Genomic DNA, 15,490 nt, shown 5'->3' on the forward strand with positions numbered 1-15,490 from the left:
AAAGAGAAATATAAAGCTGTTTTGACATTGCTGTGCCATTACTTTGTCTTTGCCGTTCTTTCAATCCGATCTAAAGTGGCTTTAGATACCGGCTGCTTTGCAATAATCAGACCACAAAATAAAATGCCGCCATTTGACATGTGGATGGTAATCAGACCCCATGGGACGTGGGCAAAAGTCTGCTTTGAATTTAAAAGTGTGTGTATTGTCTACAGTATGCATGTGGGTGTATACCAATGTGACTTTTCTTCAAGAAGCTTTATTGTTATCAGCAGACAGAGCTGACTCTTGCTTAAGGTAGTTCTGAATTAAATATGAGAAGCCTTGTGGACGAGTTTTTGCAGGACAAGCAGTTGTCAAGAGATGTATCAGCTGGTGCAACTTGCATATTTTTCATATGTTTTGAGTTGAATGGATAGAAGAAATATATATATATATATATAATATTTGAAAAGTCAGGTGGTGAAACCAACATGCCAGCGGCCATTCTGTTGTCATGTGACAAGAAATCATTAGACAATGAGGACCCTTTAGACCCACAGGACTGTGTGTGAAGTTTAAAAAAATATTTGCCACTCATTGTTTATATTCATTGATGTTAAAGTGCTTTTTATTTATTCTTTTTTATTTTTATGGTAGAAAATCTCTGAAACAACATTAACACAACTGTAACACTTCTACAAACTTGACATGTGTTTTAAACTAGATCTTTAAAAGATGTCTAATTTTTATCATCTTGGTCCACCTTGTTGCCTTCACAAGTATCTAGTTGTTGTCGTTCATCATTTTCACATGCAAATGAGCTTGTGATTCACTGCAAATGTTGGCCAGAAGTTTGCAGGTCTTCACCGGTAGTGGTGATCCTGTCCTGCAGCAAACCTTTGGCAACAATCGACAATTTGCCACAAGTTTTCCACAAAGCTCATTTGAATGTGATAATTAGCTGTGGTGAATTTGCAGAATGTTTGCATCAAATTTGCCTTGAACTCTGGATTTTTGCAAGGGGTCAACGACCTATTTATATTACAGATGACACTATAGATCAGGGGTCGGCAACCTTTAAATGGAGTGCCATTTTTTATTTTCCTGGTCAATGGCTGTTTTCTCATTTAATCGTTTAATGTAATTCTGAGAGAGACCATGGTTTAAGGACGGTGTTCTTGTATGCTAGGCTGGAAATCTCAAGGATTAATAGTGTGGTGGTGTAGTGGGCTAAAGCACATAACTGGTAATCAGAAGGACGCTGGTTTGATCCCCACAGCCACCACCATTGTGTCCTTGAGCAAGACACTTAACTCCAGGTTGCTCCGGGGGGGATTGTCCCTGTAATAAGGGCTCTGTAAGTTGCTTTGGATAAAAGCATCTGCCAAATGCATAAATATAAATACATGTTGTTCTGAAAGCAAATAGAAACAAATGAAACACTGAATGTATGCTGTCATCTGCACAACCTGACTTAAGCAAAGTGTGCATGATTAACCAAACGTGAAGTGATGTCGATGTGTGGATGGCTTGCATGTGCTGCAGGAGTCTGTTGGGTACTGCAGTCTCGTCACATTTTAACTTTAAGTTTAGCCTCCCATTCAGCTCATGAAAACACGCTGCGTGATCATGAGGAAGGATTACATCAAGATGTAGATTGGAATTGGCGGCACACGTGCCATAGGTTGCCGACCCCTGCAATATCAACAGTTTGGGAACATTCTTGGAAGCATAACCTTTGATAACATCTAAACCACACATGCTAACTAGCATGCTAATGCTGCATTACTGGTTAGATCACTGGGGCGGCTGTGGTTCAGGTGATAGAGCGGGTCGGCCGCTAATCGCAGGGTTGGCGGTTTGATTCCCGCCCACACGACTCCACATGCCAAAGTGTCCTTTGACAAGACACTGAACCCCAAGTTGCTCCCAATGGCAGGCTAGCACCTTGCATGGCAGTTCTGCCGCCATTGGTGTATGAATGTGTGTGTGAATGGGTGAATGGGACACAGTGTAAAGTGTTTTGGTAAAGCTAAGGTAAAAAAATGGTGCTATATACGTGCAGACTACCATATTTACCATCACTGAATTTTGTCTAGTAAATTCGCTATAGTCACTGCATTGTTAAAATAATATGTTAACAAATTAAATGTTCGGAATTGCATAGAACAATACTACTAGTACCATTTCTGCAATGTATAGTTTGCAAAGTTTCTGTATGCATTAAATACCCGGATGACTTATTTGCCAAATTGTGAAGCTGCACTTACACTTGAACCAAAAACAATATCAGCCATGATTTTAACTTTTTCTTGGCAATGCTTTTTTGTGAGCACTCTAGTGCCCTCTACTGGTTGGGAGTAAAACACAACATACTTGTAGTGTGTGTGTGTGTTTTTATTTTTTGATTTGTTCACAAAGTCCTGAAGATTTGTGGAGACATGTGATGGCAACACTTTCAGAAAAGAAGAAGAAAAAAAAGAGAGTGTGAGTGAGTGTTACCTCTTGTATAGTAGTAGAGTAAACTTTATTATTGCCTCTTGTGTTGACGATTTAATGAACTCAGTTGGGGATTCCTACAACCCAACTCTGCACAGATAGCAGGACAGACTGCATCTCCTTCCTTTCCTCCCTTTGTCTGTGCTCAGAGTCTGTACTGACTCTCAGGTTCCCTGGTGTTTGACGCTCCCAAACGCCTGTCGTTCTGGATCTCCTCATGTACTCTTGCCTGTGCTCTTTTCCTCTCTGCTAATGAACTCCCATGATATAAAAATATATAATACAATAACAGCTGAGAGAGGAAGAGCACATTCTTGCTCTTAGATTGTAGAGCTTAGAGACACTGGCTGGCTTCGCTGGTTCAGCTTTGTGTATTTGCAACACAGTATACATGGTTGACTTGACCTGAAGGTAAAATTTTAGCTGTAAAATGAACAGGAAGTACCAGTGTGAGGGAGTAAAGATCTTCAAGTAGCCACTAATAGCTTTACATTTTCAGCAGTGCTGTTGTGTGATAAAAGTAATCTAAATCCATTAAGTGAATTGGCTCTTTTGGACAGCTCATGTAAGTGAAACGGTTAACATAAATGATTCACTTAAATTCAGCGCTGGGAACTCCAGTTCATTTAAGTGGGTCGTTTCGTCCAGACAGTTCATATGAATGAAATAGATCAGTTTTGCCAGAACATTCTTCTTTTTTTATATTTAGTAACTTCCTGCTGTTTAATGCTTTATTTAGGTGTTTTATTAGTTTATATTTAGTAAGATTTAGTCAGATTATTTAGCAAGTTTTTGCGCACAGTTGTTTTAATATATAAAATAAAGTAAAATCTACTTGACTTCAAGAAATAATATTGGTTAAAGTTAATGAGTAAATTTAACTGAAACATTTCGGTTAATACGGCAACTTTTACTACAAATCTGATGTATATGGTTCTTAAATAAACGTTCTTAAATAAACGTAGGACATTTTAAATCTTTTATATTATGTTAGACGATTTCACATTTAAAACTTCCCATATAAACCCATTTAATCGTGTACCTCACGACATCCGGAAGCCTTCCAAAGGGAAACTTTAAGGTGCTGTGAGTGATTTTAGCATTCTGGGGCCGGATTCACAAAACGTTCTTACGAAGAAATTTCTCTTCTTAATATCTAATGTAAGAAAAAGTTACGCATAGTTTACATTCCCGTAAAAAACGTAATTAGAATGTTCTTTCAAATTTTCGAATTGAGCATTCAAATTTTCAAAAACAAACAAAAAAATAGAATTCTTTAAAATCATCGTAAATAACATCTTAAAGTCACAGTTGTCTTAAATTCTAAAAGGAAAGATGTTTAATGAGTTTACTGGGTTTTCATGTTGAGTCTAAAGTCGCAATGGGCTTTTTATGTAGAAATGTGAGTTTAGACCAAAACACGTTTCTGACATTTTTATTTTCAGCTTTCAAACCATGTAAATGTTATAACCAAATTCAAACAATAAATGTTGTTATTGAAGCTTCTTAATGTGGTGACCAATCATGCCAATGGATGCGCTGCATGTAGCGCTCTCTCTCTCTGGATCTTTAGAGTTCATAGAAACATAATAATTATAACATTAGAAAGCTGAGACTTTCTTTTTCTCCCCCATCCACATCGCTATCAGATTTGAGCACAGCGGAGACAGCCTCCACCACCACCCTTTCCCATTCACCCACCTCTTACTTTCTGATGTGATATAATTATCAAGCTTCCCAAGGAGAACTTTTCCCTTGCAGTAATTCCCTCGACAAGAACATCCAGCTCTTGTCGTTTTTGTTTCTTTTCCTTTCCTCCATGTCATATTAAATGTTAGCAAATGGTTAGCAGCAATTCAATTGTCTTATGACCGGTGTCTCACACACTTTACATAAAAAAATACTTAAAAAAATAGTGCATGCTGGGAACACCAAATTTACTCTTTAACGAATAAACACGACAAGGTCTTCTACTTTGGGATTGATTCATGATGACAGATTGTAAAGATAACAAACCATTCAAAAATCATGTTTACTTATAAGCCAGATCAATACATTTACTTGCTTGAATTGAGTACAAATGTAGAATTGAATTAACATTTTCAAGTTTACGCTTTAACTCACTTATTCAATGTTGAAGGTACTTAATAAGTTCTTTCAGTGTAGCTTTAATGTAGCTTAATTGTAAGCTACTTTTATTCAGTAACTTCTAATGTGGCTACCACTAGCAAACATCTAGCAACCACAAAAACACCCCAGATATTGCCAACTAAAACGACTCAGAAGACCTTAGCAACCGCATAGCAACACCCTTCTAACCAACCAAAACACTCTAGCAAAGGTTTTTTATGGGCAAGCGCAACTCACATTTTTTTTTCTTCTTCACGTATTTAAAAATATTCACGTACTGTTAACAAGTGATCAAGTGGCGTTATCTTGCCGGGTTGCAGGGGTCAACTGGTGAACAGGATGAGTTTGGAGTGGATTTGCGTAACGGTGGGCAGAGCGCAAGGATTTGAAGATATAAGAATAGTAGCGCTAATCAAGAGGAAGGCAAGTCTACGGACAGAATTGAAGCCACCTGAGAAGAAGATTGTCCATTGTGACCCACAGACATAGTATATGTTAAGGGATTAGGGTCAGCTTTCCCCCTTTCCCCACTTACCAAAAGTGTCATAATGTGGTGCTACTCGCTAATGTGGTCTGTATCTAGTATTAGTAAACTCTAAATATGGAATAACGAGTTTAGTTTAAGCTTTAGCATTAATTTACGCTTCAACTAATAACCACTGTCCAAACTCACCATGTGCTTGTTGGTGCATGCAAAATCGGGAGCTACAGGACATTTAATTCAACTTAAATAATGCATGGCAATGTCTTTTTATGAGATATCCTGTCATTAGAAAACCAGACCTGTTTCATATTGATTTCTTGCATTCAGTTGGACTTGTAGAGAACAGTGAGAAGCTCGTTATCCAGTGTGGACAAAACGTAAAAATTATGTTTCCAAAATGTTCTTAGCAAATGTTCTTTCAGACTTTTCAAGATTATAGATAGACAAAAAACCATCTTTAGTCCATTGACAGGATGTTTATGTCTTGTTAAAAGTCCTGGGGCGATTACTGGAAATCTAGTGAAAGTATATTGCTAACTTATAATATATTGTATACTTCCATGTTAATGCGTTTATCCTTGTCGTGCTTGCATTGAGTATTTTTATCCAGTGTTTATAGTGCAAATGACTCTAAGAGTTGTGACCAGGACATACTCCTAATTCATCCAATTATCGAATTAGGTATAAATAATTTCAAGACCAGGTTTGAATGCAAACTTCTGAAATCAACAGCACAAAACATTGTGCTTTAGTGTGTTTCATCATAGCTTGTCGTGTCATACTCCAGAATTTGTCAATCAATCTTGACACTTTGTTATGCCAACATTACGCTTATTCGATTTGACTTTGAAGCATGCACTTGAATACCGTGTGTTATTTCCACACAGTCACTAGCAAAAACTCTTGTATGCACAACAAAATGCCCACAGAAGGCCACATGATGACATAAAGTTCATGAAGTGTGGCTCTTTCATGAGCAATGACCAATAAACATGTATGCACAATGCACAGTGTCACTCACCCAAACACAAAACACCATCAGGGTAACACATGTGTAACTTGTAAATGCAATAAACATGAACTAAACTACATAAAATATAACAAAACATCCCATTGTACATATATGATGTCAAAAATAAGAAGAAAAATAACTATTTCCAAAAAATATAATAAAATGTAATGGGTCACCGAGGAACTTCTGGGAGTTCTGCATTTACAACCCCAATTCCGAACAAGTTGTGATAGTATGAAAAATTATATTCACCCTTTGCTACATTGAAAGCACTACAACTACACATGATATGATGTTTGACCATGTGAATTAATACTTTTGTGAATGTACATTAATTTCAAATCAGATGATTGCAACACGTTACAAAAACGTTGGGACGGTCGAGTGTTTTCCACTGTGAAACGTCACCATTTGTTCTAATAACACTTATTAAGCATTTGGGCACTGAAAGCACAAGTCTGTTAGGTTTAGAAAGATGAATTTTCCCCCGTTCATCCGTTATATGCAGGTCTTCAGCTGCACAATTGTACAAAGTCTTCGTTGTTCTATTGTGCGCTTCATAATGCGTCACACATTCTCAACTGGAGATGGTCAGGACTGCAGGCATGCCAATCTAGCACCCGCACCCTCTGTTATTTCGGCCAGTATGTGGTTTGAAGTGGTTGATCTGTCTGCATTAAATGTGCCCTCACAGATGTGCGAGTTACCCACTGACACACCCCTGGCCCATACAGACACTGGCTTTTGGGCCTGATGCTAATAACAACTTGGATGGTCCTTTTCCTTTTTGGCCTGGAAAACACGACGGCTGTGTTATTCAAAATGTGACTCTTCAGACCAAAAACACGGTTCCACTGTTCTACTTCCCATTTAAGATGAGATCGAGCCCAGAGAAGTCGGCAGCGCTTCTGGACAGTGTTGATGTACGGCTTCTCCTTTGCAAAGTAAAGTCTTAACTTGCATCTGCTGAAGCATCTGTTGGCAAATTGACAGGTCTCGAATGATTCTTGCTCTTGAAGGACTGGGCTGTTTTGGAGGCTCCTTATATACTATAACATGATTGCCTCACCTGTTTAACATCTCCTGTTTCACATCGCCTTGTTATTTTTAACTCATCAAATTGTTATTAGTCTTAAATTGCAATTGCAAGTGAATGGTGACCAACATTTTTAAGCTCCAAAACCACAAAAAGGCAGCATTAAAGTAATCCATACGACTCCAGTTGTTAAATCCATGTCTTCGGAAACAATATGATAAGTGCGACCAAAGTCTTTTTAGCAAGTCAGTTCACTCGGCTCCAATCTACTTGAATGGAATCATAAATTGTGCTTCTTTACCTCAGAATATGCTAATCAACACATTTTTCCCAGCTTGTATAGCTGATGCGCATGCGCGTTCTCGAGGTGATTGACAGGTGATGTCTGTCTGTAAAAGGTGATTGGTTCTTTTATCTGAAGGCGTTCCAATTTCTCACATTCAGTTTAATAGAAGGACCCGTCTCTGCTAAATAATCTCTGGTGTGACTCCTTTTTTACTATCATTCTCCACATACACTTTCACATTCTTCTTCTTTTGTTTTTGGCGATTCACATTCTTTGTGTATATCAATTCCTACTGGGCAGGGAGGAGAATTTATAGTAAAAAAGGACTTAAATATTGATCTGTTTCTCACCCACACGTATCATATCACTTCTGAAGACATGGATTAAACCACTGGAGTCACATAGATAACTTTGATATTTAGAGCTTTTGGTACCATTCACTTGCATTGTATGGATGGTGAAAATTGTGTGCACATCTGGGATGGCATGAGGGTGAGTAAATTAGAGAATTTTCTTTTTTGGGTGAACTCTCCTTTTTAACATGGGATATAAAAAGTGCTGCATACTTTTTTTATAGCACTCTACATTTTTCATACTGTGCCGCTCACTGCAATATCAACGCAACTCCCGCTGGAGAGCCAGTCAATGCAGTGCTTGTGCTGACAGGAGTTTGTCAGCCCTCCTGTCTCAAATAATATTATTTTTCCTGGCTCATTTGTCTGCTACCCAAGTGCTGTTGTCCTGGCTTTACCTTTTCCCTGCACTTAAGACTACCAATTGTCTTCTACCTTCCTTTACGTAGTCTCAATGACGACCTACACTTCCTTGAAACACAAATGTTAGGCAGAATGTTAGCCTCACCTCAGTCACCAGTCACTTTTATTGTAAGGAAAAAAGATGTAATGAAAGTGAAAGGTGACTGAGTTCTTGTCATCTTGTTTTGTGCACCATAGATGAAAGAAAGTCATAGGGGTTTCAACAGCATGAAAGTGAGTAAAGGATTACAGAATTTCTATTTTTGGTTGAACTATCCCTTTTAAAGGAGTGCTATGGCTATTATATGTCACTAGGGGGCTAAGAGAGGCTGTTTCTAGAACAGTCAAGCAAAACCAAACCAAGATCAATACCCAAAGTAATTAATTTATCCTACTCTGCTAATTCCACAGAGATGTAACATTAAATGTGAGCTAAATGCTCTAATTAAATCAGTCCACATCTTATATTCTCAATGCATATAAGCAATATTCATCGCCATTATTGACTGTTTACATGCTGTTTGCTTTCTGGTCTCTGTGTTAGAACTGGCAATCTTGTACTACCCTTCAAATATTTAAAGCCATGGAGTTGCTTGCTTAGTCAGTCTATTTAATGTCATTACTGCAAACACGTCTGACATGACAACACTTGAAGGAACATATTATAGTTAATATGGACTTTACAAAAAGTTTCCATTCATTAAAGGGAAAGTTCACCCAAAAATGAAAAATCTCTCATCATTTACTCCCCCTCATGCCATCCCAGATGTGTCTGACTTTCTTTCCTCTGCAGAACACAAACAAAGATTTTTAGAAGAATATCTCAACTCTGTCAAAGTCAATGGTGACCAAAACTTTGAAGGTACCAAAAAGCTTATAAATGTAGCATAAAAAAATCCACATGGCTCCAGTAGTTTAATCCATATCTTCAGAAGCGATATGATACATGTGGGTGAGAAACAGATCAATATTTAAGTCCTTTTTTACTATAAATCTCCACTTTCACTTTCACATTCTACTTCTTTAGTTTTTTTGGCGATTCGCATTCTTCGTGCATATTGCCACCTACTTTTTTTTAAGCTTTGAAGTGAGTCACTGTCAACAGCCATTGAATTGAAAAGATGGACCGGAATACTCATTAAAATATATCCTTTTGTGCTTTACATAAGAAAGAATGCCATATGATTTGGAACGACACGAGGGTGAGTAACCTGAACCGAACTTACATTTATGACAACTACTCTTGTTCTGTACTGTTAATATCTACCTTCACTCCTTAATGTAGCCCAGTGTCATTTTATTCCATTCATTTCAATAGCTTTGACAAAAATATGATGATACTATACTTATGATGATATCCTAATTTATGACAGTTTTGAACTAGGTGTTTGAAACCAACATACAAAACCACTGCTGAAGAAGACATGCATTTGTGTATCGTGTATTGGACTTTTGAGATATCTGTCTCTTGTGACAACTTTCCCATGTGACAACTGGGTCCAGTCTTGCCTGCATACTTTTTCCTACACATGCTTTTCCCTTTTAACCTGCCCACAAATGATTTACCACTAATTTCCCTATGTTTTGTGTGCAGGCTGCCAGCGAGGTTGTTCGAATACGTTGTGACTGTCAGGTGTGTATGCTAAATTCTTGTTGCATGAAATGCAGCTGACATTCTAATTGCACTCCAAATGCCCTTTAGATACAAGGAGCTCAAGGCCTCTTTCACTACAATCTAGTAAATGATTGCCAATGACCAGAATCCTGAGGGGTCGGAACCACACCTTGCTCCGGCTGTTTGCATTGCAAATATCTGAAAGTCCTTATCCAACTCATGTTGATTTTTCCTCCTGTACCACTCCAGAATTATCCATATACCCCCTGTGAGTAGGAACAGATGGACAGACCAGAGCAAAGGGATGGGAGGGGGTGTTTGATTTGTATGGAAAAATGAAGGAAGAGTGCACATGGTTTACATAGATCGCTGTGAATGACCCCCTGTTGAGCAGCTTCATGTTTTACTGGCTGTGATAAGATAGTGGCAACCTTTTGGTTTTATTTATTTCATATGCTTTGCCATTTAGCTGCTTAGAGAATGGCTTTCACTTCATTGTTATGCATTCCATAATGTGTTAAAGGGATAGTTCACCCACAAGCAAAACTTTTGTCATAATTTATGCACCCTTGTTTTGTTTAAAACCTGTTTGACTTTCTTTCATATGCAGAACCAAAGGGAGATATTTTCATTAATATTGCGAGCCATCTTTTCAATACAAAAGAAGTGGATAGTGAAAAAGGACCTAAAAGTATCAACACAAGATGTTGTGTAAACGTGTGCCAATTTGGACCAACTTCTCTTGAGCTTACGAAAGCACTGACATCAAGATATTAACTTTAAAATACTTAAATTTCATGTTGTTTCTCACCAAAAACTCTTTCAGCGTGCTATATTCCATGTCTTTTGAAGCCATACGATAGCTTTGTGTCATGAACAGACTGAAATTTAAGTTGCGATTCACTGATAATCTTCACTATTGTCTTGCCAGCGTCCGTGTCCAGATTAAAAGAAATGGCAGGCCGATGTCATTGATGCTGAAATGGCATTGGTTCTTGCTTGTATAGGACCAGAATGCAACACAGAATTTCTAATTGCTGGATGCAAACATGGAGTAGATGTGAGCATCTGCAGAGGTGAAGATTATCAGTGAAGTACAACTTAAAACTCTGGTCTGTTCCTCAACGCTAATGTGTGGCTTCAGAAGACATGGAAATAACAAGTTATATGGACCACTCTTAAGATATATCTGTGATGATTTTGGGGGGATTTTATGTGAACTTATCAGTCATGTGTAAAGAGATTTAGATGGGCAAGGAGGAGGCGAGAACCGGCTTGACAATATAAATAATATTTTAATGAAAAACGTAACCAAATGACACAAACACACGCATGATGGTCAGCTGACCGTAAACGATCTCTCTCTTGTCGCACCACCTTCCGCAGTCATCCTTTATCCCTCTCTGAGGCTTAATTAGCCTAATAAAGGGCCGGGTGTGTATAATCACCCTCCGCCCTGTCACTTCCTCCCTCGTAGGCTGGGGAGCCCCCGGCATGACGTATACCCCCCCCCCCCCCTTTCCCTGGGGAGGGGCGTACCTTCCGCCCCGGCTACTGGCAGGTCATCCCCATCTACCTGGATCAGGGAGGGGACAAAGGGAGGGAAAGAGAAATAATTAAAATAGGGTCTCCTAATCGACTGCCTGGAGCAGTCAGGGCCGCTACGAGGAGTCCCCTACCAGCCGCTGAAATGCGGCGGGGTCTGAGACCGCTGACCGCGAGCGGGGAGGAGCTCACTGCCGACTGCCTGGAGCGGGAGAACCGTTGCCAGGGGCGGGGGAGACCCCTTCTGTTCCCCGAGAATGCGACGGGGCATCCGTCCGCCAGGGGCTGGAGGACTGCCTCCGATCCGCCCGGGGAGGCGTGGCTGTCGTCCATTAGAGGGTGGAGAAGTGGCCGAGGACCAAGCTACGCCGTATAGGAGAACTGGCGAGTAAGACTTTTTTTTTTATCTCTCTCTCTCGTCGCACCACCTTCCGCAGTCGGCCTTTATCCCTCTCGGAGGCTTAATTGCCTAATAAGGGACCGGGTGTGTATAATCACAACCTGGCCCGCCCTGTCACACATGGTAATATGAATGGTCTTGAGGGTGAGTAAATAATGACAGATTTTTTTTTGTGAACTATTCCTTTAACTGTGACAGTGATAATTAATCATTGTGACCTTAACATGAGTAGGTGTTCCTAACAAGCGTGGCTTTTTGACTGGTTAATTTACTGGCATACATGAGTTTACTCAGCAGTTGTTGGTTTACAGAAGTTCATGTTTGCCATTTCTAGTGATCTGAAAGCCAAAGGTGGGAGTACCCCTGTGTTTTGTGAGGTCCACCAATAGAGAGGGATGTTTAATGTGTCATGCTCTGGTACAGACTTTTATCCTAGAAGATATTTTGGGATTTTCGTGTAGAGTTTGTCATAAATTTCAGCAAGACATTTAACCAATTTTTGAACAGGTTTCAGTCATACTGAACCCATTCATTCATAAACCAGGCACGTTTATTTTAAAATATTATAGATGTGAGTCAATATATGCAAAATTATTAGCTGAGATTAGATACTATATCATCATAGGAACTACTTTTACTTAAACATTAATTTTTTATATATAAAAATATAGTTCGAATTATTATTGTTGTAAGAGAAATTAATAATATTTTTAAAAAGAAATCTCTTATCCAGTACTGGTAAAAACATGACTGAACCTCGGCAGGAGTTTGTCTAAAATTCTTTCTCTTCATGGTTCTGAAATCCCTCTATGCTAAAAGTGTGGGTTCCTGCCAAATTTACAAATCTCATTGCATACTGACCTCTGCAGCATAGAGATGCTAAAAAAGGCTTAATAATTTATTTCTCCCTGTGCTTTAATCTGTTTACCCATCCATACTGGCAGCCCACACTGCTTCATGCTCCTCGATTTGTCATGTCTGCTGAGCATTGTAAAGTAAACACGGAACATTGACGGCGACACAGAAAACACGGGGCAGACAACCAGGGATCGTAAAATGTCAGAGGGAATCCCCTCTGAGGAGCGGATTCCAGACGCTCCTGAAACAGAACAAAAAATACACAAAAAACAAAACAAAATCGTCCAAGGAGTGAGTGGGGGGGCAGGCAGAACAAAGAGAGCACACGGGGAAACCAGACAGTCCAAGGGGGCACAAGGGGCAACCAGACAGTCCAAGGGGGCACAGAGGACAGACAGGCAGTCCACGGGGAGCACAAGACGGGGACTGGGTCAGGTGGCCTGGGAGCTGGCCACGGGGCAAGGACAGGTTCAGGAGGCCTGGGAGGCGCCCACAGGACAAGGACAGGTTCAGGAGGCCTGGGAGCTGGCCACAAGACAGGGACTGGGTCAGGTGGCCTGGGAGCTGGCCACGGGGCAAGGACAGGTTCAGGAGGCCTGGGAGGCGCCCACAGGGCAAGGACAGGGTCTGGAGGCCTGGGAGTCGGCCACAGGACAGGGACAGGTTCAGGAGGCCTGGGAGGCGGCCACAGGACATGTTTGGGAGGTCTGGGAGTAGGCCTCAGGACCACAGCCATGGCGAACTCCGAGGGCGGAGCCGAGGTAGGTGGGTCTTGGGCCTGGGCCAGGGGCGGACTGGAAAAGAAAAGTCGCTGACCTTTTCTACATATCGCTGCCCCCTTCTGCATACTGCGACGCCATGTTGTGGCCTGTTCTGCATAACGCGGCAGCCGATTTCAGCTTATCATGGCCCATTCCATGGGAAAAGTTCCGGTTCTCCCTATGGCCAGTCCGTTTCTGGCCTGGGCATAGGTTTGAAGATAGCTGACATTTCTCTGTAAATATTATTCCAAATGTTTTCCAGGATATATCCATTCAGATTTGTTAATTGTTTATTTCTTGTCCAGTGCATATTTCACTAGAATACCTTAATTTTTTTTTGTGCATTTGCATTGTCATTTAGCAGATACTTTTATCCAAATCTGGCTTGATGTCTGAGTGGTGTCCGGAGAATAGCATAGGATTCATAGACAATTAAAAGATGGGTACAGTTTTTGGGGAAGACCTGAACTACTAAAGAGAGATGGACTCCATCCCTTCAGGGAAGGTGCTACTCTCCTCTCTAATAATACAGCTTGATATGCTTTTGTCCTTATATGTGCTCCCCCTGGGAGACATTATCAGAAACCATGGAATTAGTTTTCACTGTTATGTCGATTATACCCAACTTTATATTTCTTTGAAACTTGATGAAATTTCACAATTTTCCAAATCAACAGAGTGTATAAATTATATCAAAGAGTAGATGGCTAGAAATGTCCTTCTACTCAATTCTGATAAAACAGACATACTAATTATTGGAACAAAAACCTAAAAAAATAATATGTATAATCTGACTCTTGATGGATGTACTGTAACATCAACTTCTACAGCAAAAAATGTAGGTGATATATTTGATAGCAATCTAACCTTTGAAAAACAAATTTCCAATATTTGTAGTACCGCATTCGTCCACCTCAGAAAATATTGCTAAGTTACGACACATGCTATCTGTTTTATCTGATGCCGAAAAACAAATTAATGCGTTCATGACCTCAAGACTAGATTATTGTAATGCATTACTAGGTGGATGCCCTGCAGGTTTAATAAATAATCGTTTTATCGGCATTACATGGGCTACCTGTTTATCCCTCAATTCATAGTTATGCTGCTTTAGTTAGGTCTGCTGGAACTGAAAATACTTCTCTTATTCTTTAACCCTGCTTTAAAGTTAATGGTATCTATGATCATTTTAATCTATTTAATTCCCTGTCTAAACCTCAGGATTATATTCCGATGTTACCAGAGCCTGCCAGATCCATCTCCAATCCTGCCTGTTGTCCGACTCCTGCTGTTAAGAGTAGCTGAGCGATGATGACCAACTGCAGCATGTGTCAGCCCGACTTTACTTCAGTCTGCTAAGACAGACATCACAGAGGATTAATTGATGCAAACTCAAAGACATGGACTTCTTCTTCTGCCACTGTCTGAAGCATGGGCTCACCAAAATTACCTGCCATAAGCTTCCAGCCGGACAGCGATGCTACTCATTGAATGATACCTATATCAACTTGGTCAAAGGAGGGTCAATGGTCTCTTAAAAAAAAAAAGAAAAAAAATAACTACTTAGAAAATGAATTAACCACCAACAAAAGCCTTCATCAGCCAAAATTAAAGGACAATACATCTATGATTAATTCTGATGCAAAATAATGTTTTTAACCATTGACACACAACACTTACTTAGTTTGCTTATTTTAACCACTAATAGTTCTAAACATAAATAACTAATATTGGCGTTAAATTAATTACATTTCTATTTTAGCATAATTTCATGTACAGCTGTGTAGAAAAAACACCTGTTGTGAATAGCGCTATACAACAACAACAACAACTTACATTTATATAGCGCTTTTCTCAAACTCAAAGCGCTTTACATAGTATAGGGGCAATCTCCTCAACCACCACCAGTGTGCAGCATCCACCTGGATGATGCGACGGCAGCCATAGTGCACCAGAACGCCCACCACACACCAGCTATTGGTGGAGAGGAGATGGTAGAGTGATGTAGCCAATTCAGGGATGGAGATTATTAGGAGGCCATGATAGATAGGGGCCAATGGGGGAATTTGGCTAGGACACCAGGGTTAAACCCCTACTCTTTACGAGAAAGTGCCCTAGGGATTTTTA

The sequence above is a fragment of the Xyrauchen texanus genome, chromosome 8, assembly GCF_025860055.1.
Source record: "Xyrauchen texanus isolate HMW12.3.18 chromosome 8, RBS_HiC_50CHRs, whole genome shotgun sequence".
NCBI lineage: Eukaryota > Metazoa > Chordata > Actinopteri > Cypriniformes > Catostomidae > Xyrauchen > Xyrauchen texanus.